At 46.5% G+C, this 13378-nt stretch overlaps 1 pseudogene; it reads left to right on the top strand.

Annotated features, from left to right (window-relative positions):
* The first annotated feature begins 2663 nt into the window (after positions 1–2663).
* On the top strand, positions 2664–13018 carry LOC116887522 (annotated as a pseudogene).
* Positions 13019–13378: the final 360 nt, after the last annotated feature.

Below are 13378 nucleotides of genomic sequence, written 5' to 3'. Positions count from 1 at the left end.
GAAAGATGAGTTACTGTGGAACATCATATTCCTATAAAAACAGTTCGCCTGCATTGGACCTCAGTACACAAGCAGGAGCATGTTTCTTAATGCCAGCATTCTTAGTGTGGCATTCAAAGCTCTTACAGTGTGTACTTGGTCAACCTCTGCCATGTCCTCGGACTTTCTGTTTTATACGCCTTTTCTTTCACTCAAAGTTTTCTCAAAGACACCTTCCTCAAGACCTGAATCAGAGTAGCTGCCCTTAGACCAGAGCTCCTGTATTTCTCTTTAGTGTAGTGAAGTTACCAAGCCATGTACCTGTGTAATCGTTTCAGACCAGCCTTCCCTATCACCTGTAAGTTCTCTGAAGGGAGCAGCTCTGTTTCCTGTCACCTGGCACAGCCCCGCCTGCAAACAGCATCCTTACGTTTCTCTGTAATTTGTGCTAACAGTCGCTTTCTCTCGGCATACTCTTGTTCACTGTTGTGGTCAACGTACCCTCCAAAAACCCGTATGAAACATGACCTTCTCTAGAACATTCTAAAACCCTCCTACGTGGGGTGGGTCACATCCTTCTCTCCTGGCGGCTCTTCGTTTATGTTGGTCTCAGTTCTACTTGAGCACAGTCCCTGTAGTCAATGATCAAATCACACCAAGTGCTCACCCAGTACCTGGGAGGCGGCCAAAGAAAAATCAATGGGCGTATATCACTTCAACTAAAATAAATCTCAGGCTACTCTCACCACAATGCCAGAATCTAGCTTTTGCTTTTGCTTTTTGGGATAGTTTTCTTATGTAGCCAGCACTGTCCTCTAACTCATTATTCTTTCGCCTCAGTCTCCCAAATCCTGGGATTTGGTACAGGGCACTAATCTGGGCAACTTCAAAGGTCTCCCTATCAGTCATCACCTTGATGTTCTATAGACGTCCATTGGGAAAAAGTTAAGGCACCCTTTAGAAATCGACTAGAAGAGTTGTTGTAATAGACTAATCGAGGTTTGTGGAGAACGAAGACTGAGACAGAGAATGGAGAGTTGGGAACTGGTGAGAGATGCTTCTGAGGTAAGCTGGGAAGATGGACAAAGCTGGAAAAGTGAAGGAAGTAAAGTGGGTGAACTCAGTCGGTTCAGTTCCTGCAGTGCCGTTGAGTTCATTCGTGAGTTTTGTTCCGTTTGTGCAGTGCAGGTCAGCAGAGGCAGTTGAAAGCAGAGAATAAGGAGCCAGAAGATTAGAACAAATTGCTAGAGTTAGAAGCCAAGCGGAGCAATTCAGTGAGAAGCCGAGAGAAGCCAGATTGAATCAGTCAGCTTGGAGAGGAGTTTGAACCAGAACAGCTGAGTTGAACCAGCCAGCCAGAGTTCAGAAAAAACTAGAAAGCATATGCAGCAGTAAATCTGAAACATTCTAGGTCTAGATTAAATTGTACATAGGAGAAAAATTTCCAGGCCTAGACCTAGGGATAGATAGAACAGAGAAAGAAAGTCTGTGGGCTCAGCCCAAGCTGTGCATTCACACAGTTGTGTGTGGCTCTCATTCCATCCCATCACGAGGAAATACTTGTTTCTTTTACAGGCTGGTAACAGTTTGTCATATTTTTTATTTTCCTGATTTCCTCAGTGACCTGAGTGGTTACCATATTCTGGAATGTAAATATCTATTAGGTTGAGTGACATCACAGATTACAAAATGTTAGCCATTTTTAAAACCGTTAAAAACGACTTGTTCTGTAGTTAAAATTTATTAATAAATTTGACAGAAAGTTTTCTCCAAGTGGATAATTTATAGGAATAAACAAAACAAAAAATTCTTCCAGCTTGCCTCTTGACCAAACATCTTAGGAAGGAATGTTTTTCTCGGTACAAGTAGTCGGTGATATAGAAAGCGAGGAGGTTTTCAGGAGAAAGAATATGTTTCAGATAGATGGTAAAGTTACATTGTTGGCTTGAGTGTCGCAATCAGAACAAAGCTGACGCCCGGCATGACTTTCCCCAGCAATCATGCCATTGTCAGGCTCCAAGCATGTGTGAAAACTTGAGCTGCCTTGCTTTTGAAGCCACAAATTTGAAGCCACACATGTGTCTTGAGCTATCTGGCTGTTGACTAGGCCAGTGATGGCTGACTGGTCTTGGGGTGAACAGTCTCTTCTGTGCTTGGATCCTCCCTGGACATAGGGGCTAAGGTGGGAACGCAGCACGGCGAGGATCGACGCGGCTCCAGGAGTCTATTCCTGAAAGTTGAATAACAGACCTGGAAAGCTCTGGTGTGGAAGGAGGGCAGGGGTGGGGCGTGTAAAGACCACCTCGCAGCTAGCGCTGGCTTCTTCCCTCCAGCGTTAACAGCACACATTATAGATGCTGTTGCTAGGCTGAGATCGGTTTCCAAAGCAACCATCATGACTTCCGGTTTGACTCCAGGTTGGCCAGAGGCCTGACTCTGTCACGGGAACCACGCGATTCTGCAAGATGGAGAGTGAACTTAGTCAGTGGCCTGCTGGGGCCAGGGTCGAAGTCCAGCCGCCGGACGCCTTGGGTCAGGACGTTCCCTGGGGGCAGGCAGGAGGGACCTGGGAGCCTGGGGGAGCCGGAGCGCGGAGCCCCAGAGGGTGCATCGGTCCTAGTAGCTCTCCTCAGCCGCCAAGCTGGAGCTGGACCTGAAGACCGGGAGCGCCCGGCCCGCGGCTGCGGCACAGAAGCTCCACCATGCGCCGACCCCGGCGGAGAGCGAGCCGGTCACAGTGGCCTCCCGGCGGAGTGGCCGGGCCAGGAGCATGCTGCGCTGGTTCTCCACCGCGGTCCTGTACGCCGCCTTCCTGGGGCTGGTGAGAGCTGAGGCTGCGCCCCTCCCAGGCTGGGGCTCGAGCCTCCTGCCCGGGACCTGCCCTTCCCAGCTGGACTCTCGCCTTCGCTGCCTGCATGTTCTGTGACCTTGAGGGCTTTAGTTAGTGCGTCGCTGGGGCTTCTGTTTCATCAGCTAACATAGAGGCACTGTTCTAATCATGGAGAGTCACTGTCAAGAGCACGGGTGATTTTTGCCTAACCTGTTTCCCCTCTTCAGTCTATTTTTGTAGGGCTCCTCTTAGTACTAGAGAGACAAAAAAACGGGAGAGGGTGCCAGGATCTGCAGCCACTGTCCCCTGCACCTTGAAAATACATTGTTAAAGTGGCAGTGTAGTTGTTATTTCCGTTTGAACTCCCCTCTCTTGGTTCTGGCTTCAGCGTCTGCCTCTCTCACTGTGCTTACGGTTTTAAACCCCTAAGTGTTCCTAGACTCTCCACAGTTCGTCAAAGCACTGTCTGGTGAACTGCACTCTGTGTAGGAACTAAGCAGTCGTGGAAAGGTAACAGTGGGCAAAGAGCCTCCCACAGTACCTTGCCTCCATGCTGTGCCCTGCACATGCTGGAGCGAAGGTTTAAGGATGCTGCACTGATAAGCTGTAATCCATTGGTTCTAAGAGACAGGATCTGAGTCCCACATATCCTACAAGGAAATCCCCTGTAAATATATCTGATCTGCTAGTTTTTTATAATCCAGTTTTTCAATGTAGTGTGTGTGTGTGTTCACAACATGGTGATCACGTGGCAGTCGGGGGACAACTGGAGAGAGTCCATTCGCTCCTTCCAACTGTGTAGGTCCAAGGGACTGAATTCAGGTTGTCCGTCTTAGCAAGCGCCCTTTCCTGCTGAGAAATGGCTTCGGAAATCTCTCTTGTATGAGCCGGGTCCAGATTCCTTTAACTTGCATAGCAAAAGCGCACGAGTCGGGTCATTAGCACAGGGCTGAGGTTTCTCTGTGTCCCGCCACAGAGTCAGACTGTCACAGTGGCTGTAACTTGTCTTCACTTTAGACTTGAATGCTTGAAGAACATTTGTGGAAAAAACTTTTCTTTTTTCTTTTTCTTTTTTTTTTTTTTTTCTTTTTTTCGGAGCTGGGGACCGGGAAAAAACTTTTCTTACTCTTTTTGCACAAACTTTAAACTATGCTGGGGCGGCTTCCACGGCTCCTTCACCCCCAGATTCATCGTGAAGCCCTGGGAGCTGTAGGAGGGCGCCGACAACAGCACACAGTTCACCAGCATGAGAGAGGCAGGGTAGCAGAGTGGGCAGAGAGTGGGCCAAAGGTGAGGCAGCTAGGTAGCCGCTCTCATGAATCCAGTTAGCTCCTTGCTGCTCTGTACTGGGGACTCAGAGGTCTCCATATTTTTTTTTCCAGTTAGTCTTGTGACAGGAGCCATATGAACTTAAATATTACTGCTCGAAACCCTTGATACAACAGGCTTGGCATCCACCACGCCAGATACTTGCAGAACAACCGAATGTGTCACGTGGCCCTTTCCTCTGGGAAACTTCCTTAATGTATGCAAGAGCATGTCTAGAGGAACAGAAAGATCATGGTGGGGGTGCTGGGGTTGCAAACCTGGCCCTCGCCCATCTTACCCCAGCCCCTCAGGCATCTATTCAATTAGAGACACACTTTGTGACCCGTAAAAGCAAGGGGAAAGAGTTAGGCAGACCTCCTAGTTTCTTTATCGCCACGCCCTAGCCCCAACATGGAGGAAGTCTGTAGCACTAAATGCGTTCTATTGATTGTGAAATTCGAACGTTCTCACCCATCCTTAAAGGTGGCTTCTCCCTCCTCTGAACCTCTGAGGCATCTGATTGGCTGTAAGAGTCATCTCTTCCCCGATTTAAGTGTTCACCTCGTATGTCATGTAACCAGCACCCCACGACCACAGAGTCCAGACACCCAGGTGCATTGCTAGAAACTTCTTCCCTGGAGACTAACTTATCCTTGCCACTTCAGGACAGGGGCTAATTTTTCTCATTGATTGCTTTGGCCTCTGATTATTGGAAGGTTTAGGAGATTTCAAGGAAACCCGCTCGAAAGGCAGGGAATAGTGATGCCCAACTGTAAGATCCGACGGCGTAAGAGATCGAAGGCAACAGAAAAGTCCTGCACTGACCCAGGAGTTGAGACCTTGGGAGTAGAAGAGTTTGAGCAAAAGTCCGTAGCTTACAGATCTAAACAAAACCTGGTGGCAAACATTTTGCGATCCTGTTCTGCATCCTTTTTATTATCTGTGTGCCTGTAGTGCTTATGTGCACTGTGTGTGCACTAGCCTGTGGAATCTAGAAGAGAGTGTCAGATCTCCTGGACCTTGTAGCCCAGGCTAGCTCAGTATGTAGCCAAGAATGACACTGAATTTTTGATCCTCCTCCTTTTATCTCCCATGTGCTAAGAGTCTAGGCCTGCACTATCATACCAGTTATGAGAATTCAATTATATATATATATGCATATACATATATATACTAGTATATATATGCTTATAGTTTTATATATAAACTTTATATATAACTATAATACATGATATACTAATATATGTGTGTGTGTGTGTAAGTGTGTGTGTGTGTAAGTGTGTGTGTGTGTGTGTATTGTGAATATATCCACCCACAAGGATTTAAGGCATGCAGCCTCTAGGAACATATTACTTAAGACCTTTATTGTGTGGACCAAAATTAAGGGTTCGAAAAGCCGAACATTGGTTGGAAGCCTTTTTTCATATCCATCCCCAGATACTTGGTTATGTTTTGAGTCACTTCAGCTCCTCCACGATGAGTCTTGGAGAGCAGAGCTCCCCCCAACCCCCCACAGGCTTTAAAGACTCAGAGCCCCAGGCAGGCAGCCAAGCTCCCCCTGGGCCCATGCTTGGCAATGGGTTTCCATCCCCTTAAACACCGGCTTTGCTTCTCCACTTCACATGCCAAAACTGTTCATTAAATAGATTGTGGTAGGTAATTAGACTTGAATCAGCCTTACGGAGCTCATTCAAACTACATAGCTTAATAATTTCACCACTGCCTACTTAGCACGAGAATCTGCCAAGTCATTTCCTTGGTACTTAATTCTTACTGTGCTTGCTGCCGGGTTAAACATCAGCTCGATGCTTACGAGCCACCGGGGCCTTCATAGACAGAGAATTCCTACCCAGTCCAGTGAACAATCTTACAGTCACAGATTTCCTGCCCTTGAAAGTCTTTTCCATGGATGTCCTTGAATGCCAAACTGACAGTGGCTTCACAAAGTACCACCCTAAACGACTGTAGGTGACAAGACTTAAAACGGCCACGGCCAAAGGCTTCCTGAGAGCTAAAATACTGAGGCACTTGGCACATTGGGAATGTTTACCACGGATGACTTCCATGCGGTGGGTCTCGTGCTCACCGCCTGTGTTGACCAAAAGTGCACTCATCCTTCTGATTAACTAGGAATACAGGCCACAGCGCCCGACTCTTTGCAAAAAACGCTTAGAGACAACAGGATGATGACTGATGATTTTTTATGACTGTTACACAATTTCTGAGGCACACCAGTAGCACGCAGCTACCAAAGAAACTGAAAAGTTATAGCACTGCTTGCTTTTCAACAAGGTGTCCCACGTAATCTAATAAAACTAACTAGGCCAATTAATTGAGTATCTCTACTTTTGTAAAGAGAATTTCCTTCTTGAGCTATGGTCCAAGGATCCACCTGGAAAACCTGCAAATTAATTAACTTATGGTCCAGAAAACTATTTGGGGACTGGAGAGATGGCTCGGCAGCATAGGGCATGGCTGCTCTTCCTGAGGACCTGGATTTGACTTTCAGCTCATCTGTGACGCATGTCAAGAGTCATAGTTACATGTCTGTAACTGCGGTTCCAGGGGCTCGAACTCCTTCCTCTGGCCTCTGAGAGCACCAGACAGGCGTACGTGTGATTTGATCTGGGGAACTTCAGTAAAATGTCAAAGGTTTAAAACCCTTATGCAAGATCAAGCCAGAGGTCACAGTAAACGGCAGCCCCTTCTTTATCCAAGGTGACACCAGCATTTTAAAGGCAAACGCAAAGAAAACAAAAAGAGGCAAAGGCATTGTTGGGCCATTTTACATTGGAGCTCTTTTACAGAGGACACAGTTTCTTCCTGTGGACAAAACCTTAGCAGGTAAAGCAGGGAGTCCCTGTTTTCTAGCCCAACTGCTACACATTTAACATAAAGGTCTCCACAATACACTATTACTCCCCATGCTGCCCTGGGGAAGTAGTCTGATCATAAAACCGATGTATGAATATTTTAAAGGAAATATTAAATATTAAAAAGGAAAGGGGGAAGCCGACATGTTAAGAAATCTTATCTATTGCTTTAACAGCAAGAACAAAACTTGAGCCTTTGTGGTGAACATTATATATTTAGAAAAACCTTCTAACCTCAGCAAATACAGCCACGTGTCCACAACCTTCCACAGTGTTCTTATCTGTTCAGTTTCTGCTGTTTCTTCTTCTTATTTTTGAACTGGTTATCCTACTTTAGTACACAAATTACTTCATTTTTCCCTTTATAAAATGCATCAGCAGGATGCTTTGTGGGGCTTCCTGACCAAAACACCTACCGCCGTTCCTGTACACTTCTTGGTTTTGCTAATTTTAGTTTCACGCATTAATTAAAATTTAATTTTTTAGATGTGTACAGGTGCCTGTGGCAGCTAGAGGTGTGGATCCCTCCGGAACTGGAGTTTCAGGCACCACTGTGCCAAGGACTGAGCCTGAGCCTTCTGCAAGAGCAGCCAAGGCTCTTAGCCTCTGAGCCATCTCTTTACCCCCTCTTGAGTTAATTAGAATCTTTAATCTCTCTCTCCGGTGGTGTCCACTCATATTTTGACATAAGGTCTCTCTCTGGCTTGGAAATCAGCAACGAGGCTAAGGCTGACCGGCCAGCAAGGCCGTTCCGGGCTACAAGCACGTGTATCAGACCCAGCTTTTTAAAGTGTGAATTCTCTGCTAACTCTGACCGCATGCTTGTGGGGCAAGCTCTGCACTCCCTGAGCCCTGTTGTTTAAATTTGAGACAGTGTCTCTCGGGCTAACCCTGAACTCATGCTAGACCAGGCAGGTCCTGAATTCTCTACCCTCTTGTGTCGGCCTCCTGAGTTACTGGGCTTAATTAAACCCTTCTGCCTTTAGGCCAGGTTAATTCTTAACATTTGCACAGAGTACATTTGAAAATACGCAAAAGCATTTCATGACTATGTCATGCGGAATAACACTTTAAGGAAAAAAAACAGAAGAATATGTAATTTTTATATTAGGCAGGAGGCCCACATCTGTAAATCCAGAGCTGAAGAGGTGGGGGGCAGAGAATCAGGAATTCAGGGCCTTGCTTGGATGCACTGAGTGTGAAGGCCACTGGGGCTCCAAAAACCCTATCTCAAAAATAACTGTATAAAGTCTTAACATCGAAGGCTGTACATGGATAAAACCCAAAGGCTCGTCTCGCTCTAGCAATAACTGTTTGCCATTGTAGATTTTCCTGAACTGCGCGTCTCAAAAGCAGCCAGAGTCTCCCACCCCCCCACTCTTCATGGCAGAACCGCTCTCTTTAGACACTCTTTCAATTATTGTGAGGAAAATGGTTTTGTCTGTTTTAAATTTCAGGGAATGAGTGTTGCTATCCTGGGACCCACATTTCAAGATCTGGCGGAGAACGTGAACAGAAACATTAGCAGCCTGTCTCTGATATTTGTGGGCCGTGCCACCGGGTTCTTGTGCGGCACCACGATTGGTGGGATTCTCTTTGACCACATGAATCAGTTCTTTCTTTTGGGTGAGTAAACACCGACCTTTGTGGTCCTGTGCCTGTCGACTTTATACCTTAATCTAGGTGTGAAAAGCACGGCCTGCAGAATGCTTGGTGACAGATGTGGGCGGGGCGGGGTGGCGCCCCCTGGAAGCTGGGCGCCTAGAGTCCTGGTTCTTGGCAGCAGGAGGAATGCGTACTGATTCCCCTGGAAACTCAAGGGCGCCCACCGGAATGAGTGTTGGCAACCCTGAGCAAGGCAGACCTTTGTTGCGATTTAGGCTCCACTCCAGGCAACCCGATTTATCTGGGAGGGTGGGTGCGGGGCTTCTGGGGCCACAGAGGTCAAAATGAGTTCCTGGAATCTGGCTGACTCTGTGGCCTCAGGATTGAACATGAAGGCGCAGGGAGCTGTGAGAGACATGGTATAGACCGTGTTTGGCTCTGTCGTCCAGGGTTGTAAACGAACCTAGACTGTACTTCCACACCCTGAAGAGATGGCAAAGCTCTTAGCATAATTTTCCCAATAAACTGGCACAAGTAAGGAAAATGTTATAAGACTCAAAACAAGGAAAATTAGTTACTGTTGATGAATAAATAGCTGGCCCTTCTTATATTTCCCTCCCTATTCCCCAAAAACTAATTAATTTAGGAACATTAAACCAGAACTTTTACATTGAAAGCATTGTTAACTCACATCTAAAATCTCCTCTATTCTTATCTGTGTGACAGTAAGTAAGTTTCTGGTCTGTTTCCTTTCCTATTAAACTTTGATTTGTTGTATAATTTATTATGATTATCAATAGTACTATAATTGTGTTTAAGTCACAGTAATTTGTATCCTAGGTTACAAAAAAGCCTTTTAGAATTAGCATGATTTTACATAACCACTGTAGAAACTGCAACTCTGTGTTCATTCCATCTTGTTTCTTGTGTCCTTGTAGGTTTTTATGATCCTGAGAGATACAGGTTTTTATAGTTTATTTTCATTTTTTTCTTTTTTCTTTTCTTTTTTTTTTCCCCGGAGCTGGAGACCGAACCCAGGGCCTTGTGCTTGCTAGGCAAACGCTCTACCACTGAGCTAAATCCCCAACCCCTATTTTCATTTTTTTAATATGAAAGTTTTATTTTTAGGTGGGAGAGACAAACCCAGGGCTCATGCATTCGACAAGCCTTCCCCCTACCGAGTTCCAGTCCCAGCCCCTCCAACTGAATTTCTACCTTTCTTCCCAGGAGCATCAATGGTGGCAACCACAGTGACACTTTATCTCATCCCGTTCTGCAAGACAGCAGTCTTACTGATCATCACCATGTCTGCCTTTGGGGCTTCCGTTGGCGTTGTGGATACAGGTACGTGAAGCCTGCAGTGTCCTCTCTGGGGCTGGGAACGATGACGTCGACTGTCCTTGCATACTTTTGAAGGGACACAGACTTTCTGACTTGGTCACGGGGGTCACTCAGTCATCGTACCCTTGTAGGAGCTACACTGAGTGCTGATTTCGGGGTTGGTTTTTGAACAGCCAACCATACAATCTCACTTAAGGCCTTTGTTCTAGGAGAGGTCGATTTACAGGAGCCAAACTTAGAAAAGCCCCCTTCCGTGGTTGAAGTGCAGGTGAAATGGGCTTCCCTTTGCGGGCTACATTTTATCATTGTGAAGTAAGAGGATTGATGGTTAAAGTCAAGCCCGGGCCAGCATTTGGCTAGGAAAGCACAGAAGCAGACATACAGCTGAAATAGAGCCAAGAGCAAATGAGCTGTGAGACGTGCTTACGCTAATTCCTATGTCCTACGCTAATTTCTCTTAGAAGCTGTAAGTCCTCGGAGGTGTAGCTTTTCTACATGCCAATATCTACTTGAAACCCTACTAAGTAGCACATTCCATGTGCCCGTTCCTTCAGCTCCTGCTCTCAAGCCCCCTCTTGATGTTCTTCTCCTCTTTCCTTTTGTTGAAAAGGGATTTGTCTACCCTTTGCCGTCCCTCCACTCCTCCCAGTTTCTCCCTACCATCCCTAACATCCAGACCCACTCCCTTTCTGTCTCTCATTAGAAAGGAACAGGCTTCTGAAGGATACTAATAAAATACAAGATAAAACAAAAACCTACACTTTGGAATTGGACAAAACAAACAAATAGAAGGGAAAGAGCCCAAGTTAAGGCAGAAGAAACACAGATTCCCCCTACCCCCCATTCACACACTCAGGCCTCCCATAAAAACACTAATCTGGAAGCCATAATATACTCGAGAAGGTTCTGGGTACGGGCCCAGCGTGTGCCGCCTCAGTCCCTCTGAGTTCATATGCGCTTTGACCATGTTGATTTAAAGGTCTTGTTTTCTCCATCTCCTCATGCTCTAACATTCTTTCTGCTTCTTCTCCCATGTGTCCCTGAGCTCTGAGGGGAGGGGTTTTAGGGCTGAGTGTTCCAAGGTGTGAGTGTGTGAGAGTGTGAGTGAGTGTGAGTGTGTGTGTGTGTGTATGTATGTATCTGTCTGTATCTCTGTGTCTGTCTGTGTATACATGTGCATGCATGTGCATGTGTGTGTGCATGTGTGTGTGATGTCTGACTGTGGATCTCTGTGTTTGTTCCCATTTGACGCAGGAAGAAGCATCTGCGATGATGGCTGGGCAGGGCACTGATCCGCTTCCTGGCTGCAGTGTCCCTTGCTGTTCTAACGTTATCTGATAAATCACACAATATCATATGGCTCAGGTTTCATTTGGTTGCAAAGTTACGTGCCTGTTTCAAAGAACCTGGTTAAAATAAAATAGCCAAGGGCTTGATGCTTAGGGCTTTTCCCCTTACAGTGTGGTGTGGATTCTGAAAGGTGTGTCTGCTTCCTATCACTGGAACAGCAAACTTAGAGCATTCAGGTTCCTGATGGAACAAGCTGCATTTATTTCATCCACAATGTTCAAATGGTTTTCAGAAAGCATTGTCATTTGGCCAATCTGATGATAAAATTTTGCCTGGTAAACACATATATTTCAAACATTTACAGTGCTCTATAGTATCACTCTCTAGTGTGGGTCAACACTGTTGTAGCATCCCTTTGCTAGTGTGCCCTACTCCAGCAAGGTTCACCACCTTGTAGCACTTCATGTACGAGGCTGAGATATTACAACGCACAGTTTTCTGGAGTTCATGGGTCAGTCCCTTAATCAGAATCACTTGAGGCCAAGGTTGGGTTACTTTGAGTGTCATAGAACTCCCGCCGTGAGACACAGGCTCAGCCACTTTGTCACAGCAATAATGACTTGTGGGGTTGTTCCTGTATGAGTGACAATTTAACTTTAGTTCCCATGTTTTGTTGACAGGTGCAAATGTCCTCATCTTGGCTCTTTGGGGGGACAAAGGAGCCCCACATATGCAAGCCTTGCACTTCAGTTTCGCCTTGGGTGCCTTTCTGGCTCCCCTGCTGGCTAAATTGGCCTGGGGTACCACAGCATCTGCTCAGAACCACACTGAGTCCGACTTTGACCCTCTAATGCTGAACCAAACCTCTGAAGCCGCCATAGACTCTGTGTTTGCGGTACCCGATGACACGAATCTGCTGTGGGCGTACGCGTCCATCGGAACCTATGTTCTAGTAGTTTCTGTCTTCCTGTTTGCTCTGTTTTGTGAGAAACGCTCAAAGCAGAAAAAATCCTCAGCGTCTGCTCAGGAAGTTCGAAGAGCTAAATACCACAGGGCCCTGCTATGCCTCCTCTTCTCTTCTTCTTCTTCTCGTGGGGCCGAGATCACCTCTGGCTCTTCGTGATTCTCCTTCGCCACCACCCGCGTTGGCATGGAAGAGAGCGGGCAGCTGGCTTGAACTCCATCTTCTGGGGGACCCGCAGCCTGCAGGGCCTGGCCATCTTCTTTGCGACATGCTTACAGCCTGGGACCATGATTGTGGTGAGCAACATCGGCAGCCTGGCCTCATCTTTCTTTCTGGTGCTTTTTGACAAGAGCCCTCTTTGCCTCTGGATCGCGACTTCTGTGTATGGAGCCTCAATGGCAACCACATTTCCCAGCGGCATCTCCTGGATTGAGCAGTACACCACCTTAACTGGGAAATCCGCAGCCTTCTTTGTCATTGGTGCTGCCCTGGGGGAAATGGCGATTCCTGCAGTGATCGGAATTCTTCAGGGATACTACCCAGACCTGCCAGTAGTTCTGTACACATGTCTGTGCTCCGCCATATTCACGGCTGTTTTATTTCCTGTGATGTATAAATTAGCCACCTTACCCCTGGATCGCCAGCGCAAAGGAAGAAGGAAGAGCGAGGACCAGAAGTCTTTGCCCACTAGTTCTAGGCTGTGAGGAAGAGACTACATGAGAACATTTTTAAAAAAGAAAGAAAAAGAAAGGAATGAAACAGCTTTTGAAGTTGTAGGGCGTGATCCACGAGGCCATCTGTGATGGAGACATCTGGAGATATGGAGATGGGGCCCACAAAAGTGCCTTTCCATTGAGTTCTCTGCAGCTAATAAAGGCACCCCCCACCCCCTGAAACACACCTGGACAAAAGGGACATACACTGGGGGGTGAACTACTGAGCATCTTTACCAAATAAAGAGTTCAGCCAACGGGAAAGTGAAGATTTTTCAAAACCTGTTGGTACTCAAGCCTTTTGAGCCTATTTGTGGAGAATGCTAGAAAATTTATAAACCTTCTGTGATTCTCAGTCATCCGTAAACTACCAAACGGTCTCATATCGTAAGATCTCACTAGGAGACTTCTGTTTCGGCAGATGAATAATTAGGTAATTATGGTCTCCACCCTTCAGAGCCTATGAGGAAGGCAG

This window comes from Rattus rattus, chromosome 18 (assembly GCF_011064425.1).
Source record: "Rattus rattus isolate New Zealand chromosome 18, Rrattus_CSIRO_v1, whole genome shotgun sequence".
Lineage (NCBI taxonomy): Eukaryota > Metazoa > Chordata > Mammalia > Rodentia > Muridae > Rattus > Rattus rattus.
The sequence above is the reverse complement of the archived record's forward strand: the minus strand, read 5'-3'. Positions and strand labels throughout refer to the sequence as shown.